This window comes from Vulpes vulpes, chromosome 8 (genome assembly GCF_048418805.1).
Source record: "Vulpes vulpes isolate BD-2025 chromosome 8, VulVul3, whole genome shotgun sequence".
NCBI lineage: Eukaryota > Metazoa > Chordata > Mammalia > Carnivora > Canidae > Vulpes > Vulpes vulpes.
The window spans coordinates 2,176,048-2,185,804 of NC_132787.1; positions in this window are offsets into that span (position 1 = coordinate 2,176,048).

Below are 9,757 nucleotides of genomic sequence, written 5' to 3' on the forward strand. Positions count from 1 at the left end.
GAAGTACTCTCTAATAGACGATCAAAGGTAACGGTAAGGGGCGCCTGGGCAGCTCAGTTGGTTAAGCATCTGACTCTTGATTTCGACTCAGGTCACGATCTCAGGCTGGTGAGATAGAGCACCACATCCAGCTTCGCTCCGGGCATGGAGCCTGCTTAAGATTCTCTCTTCTTCTCCCCCTGCCCCTCTCCCACTCTAACAACAACAACAACAACAACAACAACAAAAAGGTAAAGATAAATGCGATTGGGGAAGGAGCTGGGGATGAACTCATCACAGAGCCTGGCCAAGTTATATACTCTTCCCACCTTGACCTTGCCTTGCCTGGTTTGGTCTCCTCCCTCTTCTCTTCTGCAAGTCCTGCCCATCCCTTGAGGACCAGCTAAGAGCACTCCTCTTCTGGGAAGCCTCCCTGGATTACTCCAGACTCCAATAACTTTTTTCAAATACCAGAATTAATAATCTTTGATGTAGACTGTAGAACTTAATGATGTACTGGAACTCTTTGCTTCTGTGTTGTGTGATTTCCTGACTAAATTCTAAGTCCTCTAGGGGTGCCTGGGGGGCTCAGTCAGTTAAGGGTCTACCTTCAGCTCAGGTCATGAACCCCGCATCGGGTTCCCTGCTCAGGAGAGAATCTGCTTGTCCCTCTCCCTCTGCCCTTCCCCTCTCCCCCTGCTTGTGTGCTCTTTCTCTCAAATCAATCAATCAATCAATCAATCTTTAAATTCTAAGTCCGGGGGATCCCTGGGTGGCTCAGCGGTTTGGCGCCTGCCTTTGGCCCAGGGCGTGATCCTGGAGACCCGGGATCGAGTCCCATGTTGGGCTCCTGGCATGGAGCCTGCTTCCTCCTCTGCCTGTGTCTCTGCCCCTCTCTCTCTGTGTGTCTCTCATGAATAAATAAATAAAATCTTAAAAAAAAATTCTAAGTCCTTTGACTAATAAAAACAATAAAGCAGCTGATATTTATTAAGCATTATTATGAGCTTTATACTGTGATAATCCATGTATATATTTTATCTAATTTCATCCCCTCAACAACCCTATGGTTATTATTGCCATTTTGTAGATGAGGAAACTGTTATAATTTTCAAAAAAGTAAAATAATAACTTTCACACAAATGTAAAGTGAGCACCCACTGAAGATTTTATTTAACTCCTTCATTAAAGGGGAAACCTACAATTTGTTACAACCGATTGCAAGGAGAATCTGAAGAGTAAACCTTCATAGGCAAGTTAGGAATGCCAAAATAATTTTGCTTATAGGTACAAAACTGGTAAATATCCTATAGGTACTAAAATGTAATATTTGGAGTCCTCTACTGGCCAGAAGCCGTTTTTATCTCACTGGACAAAGTTCATTTGCATTTCTATGTACAGAAATCATTTGTGTTACTATCAGTTTTTCCAACTTGCAGAGCTATAAATTCATCTAGTCAGAGGTGATCAAAGGTTATGCTGAACACAGATTATCTTCTTGGTATATCTGAAAATAAAATATTGAAGGTCTATGAAAAATCTTGAAAAGAAACTTTTTTAAAATTTAAAAAAAGGGATGCCAGGGTGGCTCAGTGGTTGAGCGTCTGCCTTTGGCTTAAGTCATGATCCCAGGGTCCCGGGATTGAGTCCTGCCTCATATCCTGGCTTACATATCGGGCTTCCCGCATGGAGCCTGCTTCTCCCTCTGCCTGTGTTTCTGCCTCTCTCTCTCTTTCTGTGTCTCATGAATAAATAAATAAAATCTTAAAAGATCTTTAAAAAAATTAAATTAAAAAAAGATTATTTATTTGAGAGAGCGAGGGTGGCGGTGGGGGTGGTAGGAGCAGAGAGAGAGGGACAAGCAGACTCTCTGCTGAGCCTGGAGCCCGACTTGAGGCTTGATCCCACAACCCTGAGATCATCACCTGAGCCAAAATCGAGAGTCTGATGTTTAACCAACTGAGCCACCCAGGAGCCCCTAAAATAAACTATTTTTATAAACCTAAAAATAAAGGCACAGACCCCCATGGAATCAAACAACGCTGAAGGCTTCCTAGACAAAGCCTAGCATTCCACTGAAAGGCCCTCAGTAAACTTTGGCTCATTTCAAAGACTTTCATGGCTTTTTCTGCGTAGCCTACGTGTTAGAGTTCTTTTATGCCTCAGCATCTGACACAGCATCTAGTGCGTATCAGGTGTTCAGTAAGTGCAGGCTGGTAACTGATGAGGACTATTGACTGATGGAGTGTAAAGCTTGTGGCGGATTGGAAAGCATGACCGAAGCATGCGAGCTAATAAACGGGTATTGTTTTAAGCTAAGTCTTGGGATGTTTTCTTATGCAGCAATGGCTAAACTGGCGCAGTGCTGTCTGTGTAGTCCTAGAGTGTCGCCAGGGGCAGGGACAAGGGTTTCTTCTTTGGGGAATATGGATTGCTCACCATGGTTGAATTTCCTAGCTCAGCTGTGCAGTCACTCAGCTGGTCGCGACCCCTGTGCTGCTCCTGGCAGGAAGTGTCACTACCTGGGTATATGGTTTAGCCCCACTTCTAAGTGCCCACGTAGCCCCTTTGATAGGCTCATTATCTGCACTGGGCTGACGCTTGAAGAGTCAACCCTCTTCAAAGAAGAGAGGCAGCAGTGCGCCTGGGTGGCTCAGGCTGTTAAGTATCCGCCTTTGGCTCAGGTCATGATCTCAGGGTCCTGGGATCTAACCCCGCATAAAGCTCCCTGCTCTCCTTCAGAGCCTGCTTCTCCTCCTCCGTCTCCATCTCTTCCCCCACTCTGATCTCTTTCTTGTTCACTCTATCTCAAATAAATAAATAAAAGTCTTAAAAAAGAAAAAAAGAAGAGAGGCAGCAAACAAGCAACACTCTTCTAGGAATTTAACATCTAAACAAGGATAAGTATGTATAAAGTACAGAGTTCCCCATCATCAATATCCACCCCTCCTTTCCTCGAATCTATATGACACTTTTCCTTCCCAAACATCTTTTTTTTTTTTTTTTTAAGATTTTATTTACTTATTCATGAGAGACACACAGAGCGAGAGAGGCTGAGACACAGGCAGAGGGAGAAACAGGCTCCATGCATGGAGGATCATGCCCTGAGCCAAAGGCAGACGCTCAACCGCTGAGCCACTCAGGCATCTCCCAAACATCTTTCTACTTAGCTTGTTTCAGTCCCCACTTAGCCCAGTGAATAAGAAGGCCAGGTGAGGAAATCAAGAGATTTGCCCAGCACCACACAGCAGGTTAATTGGGGGACAAATCCAGGCCTCCTGCTATAGTGCCCAGTGGCCCAGTGCTGGGTACTTTCCTGAGCAACTCTCATGTGCAGTCCTCTCTCGCTCAGGGTCCTCAATCCAAGATGCACACTCAGGACATATATAAAAACACAGATGATGCCTGGCTAGCAGGGTGGTGTCAGGGAAAAGCTCTGGCGTCAGTTCTGTTAGCTCCATCAGCTGTGTGACCTCAGGCAGTCACAAAACCTCTCTGAGTCTCAGTTTCCTGATTTGTAAAATGGGGTTAAAATTATATCTACCTATACATAAAAAACTGTAATGTTTGCATCTGGGGTGAGGCATCCGGGATAGGAGGAAAGACTTAATTTTTCATCGTATATCTTTTGTACTATTCAACTTTGTAATTGTGAGGATTGACTGGGCTAAGAGATGCTCAGATCTGTGATGAAACATTATTTCTGGGTGTATTTGTGAGAGTGTCTTCGGAAGAGATTAGCATTTGATTCAGCATCCTGAATAAGGAAGAGTGAGCTCCCCCAGGGCAGGTGGGCTTCATCCAATCCCTTGAGGGGCTGAGTAGAACAAAAAAATGGAGGAAGGGTAAATCTGCTCTGTTTGAACGGAGACATCCATCTTATTCTGCACTTGGACATTGGGGCTCCTGATTCTTGGGATTTCAGGTTCAGACAAGGACTTACAACATTGTGCACCAAATCCCAGGCTTTCGGACTTGGACTGAATCACACCACCAGCTTTCCTGGCTCTCCAGCTTGCAGACGGCAGATTGTGGGACTTCTTGATCACCATAACTGTAGGAGCCAAGTCCCATTATAGATTTTTTTTTTTTATGTATGTCTCTATATATCCTACTGAATCTGTTTCTCCGGAGAACTCTGACTGATAAGGTAATTGTAGAACAAACATTATCAATTCAAAGAAAATACAAATTAACCAGCAAATAAGTTATTAGTTCATAATAATTCTAATTAGCCAATGAATAAATATCATATTAAAAAAAATTAGGTCTCTCCAGTGGCATACCTAGAGCCTTTGACAGTCTAAATGACAAAATTACAAATAATCATTATTTTCTTCATTCACTTTTCAGCTTTAGAACAATTAACAATTTAAACATACTGGGACGCCTGGCTGACTCAGCGGTTCAGTGCCTGCCTTCGGCCCAGGGCGTGATCCTGGAGTCCTGGGATCGAGTCCCACATCGGGCTCCCTGCATGGAGCCTGCTTCTCCCTCTGCCTGTGTCTCTGCTTCTCTCTCTCTGTATCTCTCAGGAATAAATAAATAAAATCTTTAAAAAAAAAAAAAAAGAATTTTGTCATTGGCCTTGTTTAGAATTGCCCACATATAAAGATAATAAAAAGTTAGGCTTTCAGCCAGTTTACTTGTTTTTAAGTTCCCTACAGGTGAAGAGGGTACTCTTGTTGCCTGTCCTAGGGTGTACTGGTCCCATAGCTCTGCCCTCCTTACGAGGTCCTTGTTAAAGAGCACTTGGGATGATTTTTCAGGGGTCTCAAGTTCAAAAGCTGTCAGGGTTCAGAGAGGAGCTATGCAAAGCCGTGTGTAAGTCACAAGTGCACGTCCTGCCTAGAGGGGTTCACAGGCAGCTTTCTGACAGCCTGTGCCACAACTAATAAACAATCAAACTTCGTCAGGGCTGACTTCAAAGCTCTTTCCACTATGCCGTTGGCCTCACCCTGAGCCAGTTTCCTCTCCGATAACAAAGGGCCGCTAACACTTACCTATCTTGGGAAGCCCGGGGAAAATTTATTCCAAATTCAAAGCCTGGGACCTGGCACACAGTGAGCACTCAAAGAGTGGTAGCTCCGTATAAAATGAGTGATAAGAGGCAGCCCGGGTGGCTCAGCGGTTTAGCGCCACGTTCAGCTCTGGGCCAGATCCTGGAGTCCTGGGATCGAGTCCCACATCAGGCTCCCTACATGGAGCCTGCTTCTCCCTCTGCCTGTGTCTCTGCCTCTCTCTCTCTCTCTCTCTCTCCCCCTGTGTGTGTGTGTCTCTCTCATGAATAAATAAATAAAAATTAAAAAAATAAAATGAGTGATAAGCTGCAAAACATTATGCAAATAGTAGGAATTATTACAAAGGACGTAGACAGCAGGGTGAAAATACCACCTTACTTCTAGGCAAATTCATAGATGGGTACCGCTTTATGTCTAGGTAAGAAGAGAGCGAGGAGCGTGGGAGCCCTGGGGGAGGTGAGAGCTAGGGTGGGTGGGTTTAGGTGAGAAATGCATCGGGCAGCCCCTGTGCCTGTAGGAGGGGAGAAGGGGATGGACCGTAGAGATAGCTATGTGGCTCTGCTTGAGGGAAGGAGGTGTGAGGCAGCTCCATCTGTGGGGTCCTTACAATTTAACAGGGTAAGCGTGTCACCAGAGGGAACACTTACAATGCAAAATTACTTTACAAATAGCCAGACAGGGTAGGGGACATCTGGGTGGCTCGGTTGATTGAGTGTCTGACTTTGGCTCAGGTGGTGATCTCAGGGTCCTGGGATCAAGCTCCACGTTGGGCTCCCTGCTCAGTGGGGAATCTGCTTCTCCTTCTCCCTCTCCCTCTGCCCCTCCCTCTGCTCATCCTCTTTCTCTGTTAAATAAATAAATAAATAAATAAATAAATAAAATCTTAAAAAAAGTTAGCCAGAGGAATGTTTGTTGCAGTTCAGTTTATGGTAGCAGAGAACTTTTAAAAGGCAACGTAAGGGGCAGCCCCGCTGGCTCAGCAGTTTAGCACCTGCCTTCAGCCCAGGGCGTGATCCTGGAGACCCGGGATCAAGTCCTATGTCGGGCTCCCTGCATGGAGCCTGCTTCTCCCTCTGCCTGTGTCTCTGCCCCTCTCTCTGTGTCTCTCATGAATAAATAAATAAATCTTAAAAAAAAAAAAAAGCAACGTAAGTGTCTAAGCCTAGAAGTGGCTGGTTAAATAAATCACAGTATATGCATTCCCTGCGAGAAAACTATTCAATCCTGAAAACTAATTTTATTAGAATCTCTGTACATAACTATTGATTGACAAGGACAGAAATGCCCATTTTATATATATTATGTGTAAAGAGGAAGTAAAACAGCGGGTGCAATGCAATCTCACTGTTGTGAAATGAAAGCAAATGCCAGTTAAAAGATCCCGAAGGATACACATCAAGGTATTAACAATGGTTTTTTTTTTTCAATTTTTATTTATTTATGATAGTCACAGAGAGAGAGAGAGAGAGAGAGAGAGGCAGAGACACAGGCAGAGGGAGAAGCAGGCTCCATGCACCGGCAGCCCGACATGGGATTCGATCCCGGGTCTCCAGGATCGCGCCCTGGGCCAAAGGCAGGCGCCAAACCGCTGCGCCACCCAGGGATCCCAACAATGGTTTATCTCTAGGTGGTATGTGGGAGATTTTAGAATTTTATTTCTGCTCATCTGTGTTTTCTGATTTTCCACAGTGAATATATTCTGCTTTTGTAATGAGGGAAAACTACATTTATTTTTAAAGCTTGGTGACAATTAGATGGACAGAGATCAAGGACTGTTAATAGGGGAAAAAAAAAAAAAAGATTGTGTTAATAGGCCTCAGCTAATCTGGAAAAACATTTGGGAGGAGGCCCCAGACTTTCCACACAAGGTGAAGGAGGAGGGTGAAAAGGGTTTGGGGGCGGGGAGGGCAGCGGGGGCAGGGCAGGAACCCTGGGGTAGCTTGGGCACAGGGAGATGGCAGGGGTCGGGCCTCATGCCTGGCACTCAGCCTGCTGGGCCCTTGACCGCTGGACCGTGGTGATTTGCCACGGGACCCGCACGTCCAGATGTCCTTCCAGAATAAGCTGCAAGCACGGACGACGCTGTGGATGGGACGGTGCGCAGTGACGACCCCTGCCTGCCCTCCAAACGGCCGGGATTCCAGGAGATTGCCCACGTGGGTGGAGAAGCCGACCGGTCGCAGTTTTGGCCAAACGGTGGTGCTAGAAGACAGGAGATCGGAGCCCGGCCCGGCAGTCCCGTCAGCTGCACCTGGCGGGCCACCAGGGGGCAGAGGAAGGCTGAGAGGAGCTTCTGCAGGGCCGCCGGGAGCCACCAGGCCTCATCGCCCTTAGCCGCCGTTCAATAAAGTGGATCATTACAACAACGAAGTGCCAGGAGCGAAACAGGTGTGGGTCTTGGACCGAGAGGCCCCAAGGGGCAGCTCAAGGCACCTCTCCAAGCTCCTCGGTCAGCCCTCCCCGCTTCCACTGGACACCTTGCTCTGAGCCTCACCCTCCCACCAGGCTTTTGCCATCCCTCCCAGGGTCCTCCCTTCCTCCCCCATATTCACTGGGCACTTCCTGGGTACCAGAGCATTTAGCCAGAGCCTGGAAGGCCAGGGAAAGATTCCTGAGGGAGCTGGATGAGGGGCGACGTGCGTGCGTGGAGTGGAGAGACTGGCAAAGACGGGGCTGGAGAGAGGCAGGGGGCTGACCGTGTAGTGTGGACATTTGCGAGAACACTGAAAGATCCTAAGTAGGTGAGGGACATGCTGAGATTTATTTTTTTTTTTAAAGATTTATTTATTCACGAGAGGCCCACGAGAGAGGCAGAGACACAGGCAGAGGGAGAAGCAGGCTCCCTGCAGTCAGCTCTACGCGGGACTCAATCCCAGGACCCCGGGATCATGACCTGAGCCACCCAGGTGCCCCGAGATTGATTTTTAAAGAAGACCTCACCAGATGGTGTAGGGGACAGGCTGAGGTGGCCAAGAGAAGACCTTCTGCTGGGGAGGTGTTAATAGTACAGAGGCGTGAGGCTGCATCCTGCACATGGTGTGCGGGTGCGGGCAAGGGGGTAGGTTTGGCTATATTTTGGAAGTAGACTTCGTAATTCATTAGGTGCAGGAGGGGTGGGGTGAGAGAGTACGAGGGGTCAACTATGATTCCCTGGTTTCTGGCATGAACAAGTGGATGGATGGTGTGTCATTTGCTAAGATGAGCAATAATTGAGTTGGTGTGTGTGGGTATGGGGTTAAGATCAATAATTCCAGTTTTCCGTTTTGAACAGATTAAATCTGAGAAGCCTAAGAGATACCCAAAAGCAGGCATCCAGTAGAAAGTTCCAGAGACTGTGTAGGAGCTCAGAAGAAAGACCTGGGCCGGGCATCTGAGTTTAGAAGCCTTGGCTGTATGGAAGGTGCTATGGAAGCCACAGCGGAGGGTGAGATTACTCAAGCGAATAGTACGTAGTAGTGGGGAAGAGGGTCCAGGACCTGGCCCCGAGGTGCGGTCACATTTCTAGCCCAGATGAAGGAGGGTGGGCTGGGGACAGCCACTGAGAAGCTACCGCTGGAGGAAGAGCTGAAGGCAGGCAGGCGGCTCGGGGAAGGGGAGCGCTTCAAACAGGAGCCAGGGTTCTGGGGCTGAAAGCTCAGCAGTCAGGGGGCATAGAGGATGGCAAGTGTCCACTGATTTTAGCAAGCGGGGTCTCCGGGAAGCTTGGCTAGCGCCCAGGAGGAGAGCCTATGGGGAGGAACAGAGAGCCCGGGGGAGCTGCTAGGGAAGGTGGGCCAGGGCCCGTTGGACGGTGGGCAACACCGGAACATGCTGGGATGCTAATGGGAAGGATCTGGAGGAGCAGGAGAGAGAGCTGGTGTAGCAGAGCCAAGGTCCACTGGGGTGCGCGGGAGGCGATGGGGTCCAGACCTCTGCTCCTGCCTGCTTCCCTCTGCCCACGGTCAGGGCCGCCCTCGCCTTAGCCCAGGCTCACTTGTCTGACCCTCCAGAACCAGGATCACTGCTTCTGGGACCTTCCTGGGGTCCTACAAGACAACTTGGTCGTCCCCCAGGGGCACAGCAGGCTTATGGCTGGGTTACAGCTTTTCTCGTGTATTCTTGAGGACGGGGAGTCCTACACAGGCGCCTGCGCAGCAGCACTGCGTAAGTAATGCTGGTGGGCAGGCTGGGGGGACGACTGGGTGATGTGTCAGCACCCCAGGCATCCTGGTGGGGGGGCGAGGGGCTGGGGTGACGGCGGGCCTCCTGAGACCACTGGCTCTTTCAGCCACTATTTTCCGAACCCCCCCCCTGCACCGCCCCCCCCCCCCCCCATAAGAGTGAAGCCCTGACAGTTCCCAGACTCTCTGCATTATCACCCAAGGAATCCAGCTTCTAGGATCAGCCCCGGGTAGAAGAAGAAACAGAAATGGAGGCAGAGCCCAGCTCCCATCAGCCCAAGGAGACACATCAAGCCGGGAGGTCAGAGGTGATGGGATGGGGTGGGGGTAGGGGGCGGGGAGGCACCTGAATTCCTCTCTCCCAGCTCCCAGGGATCCTCAGGTATTTTTTAATTAAGCCGAGGAGAAGCAACAGGGACCCTCTGGAATGTAAACATCAGATAAGCCCAGGCCCCCCTCCTCTATTTTGTGTCTTCCAGGGTGAACACCACATTCTTTCCCAGGAGCTAGTCCCGCCCCTCTGGTTCCTGCGGGTCATGTCTCCCTTGGGGGGAAGGAGTCTGCCTCTCAAGTTCTTTCCATGTCCCCTCCCCAGCC